Raw genomic sequence first — 1,269 nt, forward strand, 5'->3', positions numbered from 1 at the left:
ATCACGAGGTCAAGAGATCGAGACCATCCTGGTCAACATGGTGAAACCCCGTCTCTACTAAAACTACAAAAAATTAGCTGGGCATGGTGGCGCGTGCCTGTATCCCAGCTACTCAGGAGGCTGAGGCAGGAGAATTGCCTGAACCCAGGAGGTGGAGGTTGCGGTGAGCCGAGATCGCGCCATTGCACTCCTGCCTGGGTAACAAGAGCGAAACTCTGTCTCAAAAAAAAAAAAAAGATATAATGGACTCTAGGGACTTTGGGGCAGGTTACAGATTAAAGAGTACACACTGGACGGCGGCCATCATTTACAGCAGGAATCCACATCACAAGTTAGTCATCCTGAAACAGAGCCCAGAGAAGAGACAAGGGCACCAGCATCAGATCGCCATGCCTTTTCTTGGACATGCAAAAAGGTTCAGCATTAACCTAGATAGATGGTGGACAATCCAAAGTGCCGAACAGCCCTACAAGTTTCCTGCTTGACATCATGCTTTTGAAAAAGAATGGATAGAATGTGCACATGGAATCGATGCTATCCGGGCAAAAAACAGTGCAAGATACAACATGATGATTTCATGGATTGTACTTTGTATTAAAACGATGGGACGTATGGATACCACCTGGAGGCAACGGGATAAACTGATGAAGGAAGGGAAGTCCACCCCTCCACCTCACCACATGGGCAAAGGGGAGCCTCGGCCCTGAGCAGACACAGCTACTGATATCTGGAGGCTGATTTTCATGTTCTCTGTTCTCCACTGGAAAGGTGGTTTATGGGAAACCTCGTTGTCAAAGTATGTAAAAATAAAGTATTGCTGCATCCTAAAAAAAAAAAAAAAAAAGAAGACTACACACTGGTGCAGTATACCCTGCTTGGGTGATGGGTGTACCAAAATCTTGGAAGTCATCACTAAATAACTTATCAAATACTACCTGTTTCTCCAAAACTATTGAAATAATAACATCAATAAAAATAGAAAAAGAACATATGGCCAGGCACAGTGGCTTACACCTGTAATCCCAACACTTTAGTAGGCCAAAGCAGGTGGATCACCTGAGATCAGGAGTTCGAGACCAGGATGGACAACATGGTGAATCCCCATCTCTACTAAAAGTACAAAAAATTAGCAAGGCGTGCTGGTGGGTCCCTGCAATCCCAGCTACTCAGGAGGCTGAGGCAGGAGAATTGCTTGAACCCAGGAGGCGTAGGTTGCGGTGAGCCAAGGTTGCACCATTGCACTCCAGCCTGGGCAACAAGAGTAAAACT

The 1,269-nt window shown here is 46.0% G+C and overlaps 1 protein-coding gene and 1 pseudogene across 1 annotated transcript in view; one reads left to right on the top strand and one right to left on the bottom strand.

The window, feature by feature from the left end:
- SGPP1 (sphingosine-1-phosphate phosphatase 1) overlaps positions 1–1,269 on the bottom strand; it is a 50,216-nt gene that overhangs the window by 20,651 nt on the left and 28,296 nt on the right. The window lies entirely within an intron of this gene.
- On the top strand, positions 314–803 carry LOC108308230 (annotated as a pseudogene).

The sequence above is a fragment of the Cebus imitator genome, unplaced genomic scaffold (assembly GCF_001604975.1).
Source record: "Cebus imitator isolate Cc_AM_T3 unplaced genomic scaffold, Cebus_imitator-1.0 Scaffold83, whole genome shotgun sequence".
In the NCBI taxonomy this organism is placed as follows: domain Eukaryota; kingdom Metazoa; phylum Chordata; class Mammalia; order Primates; family Cebidae; genus Cebus; species Cebus imitator.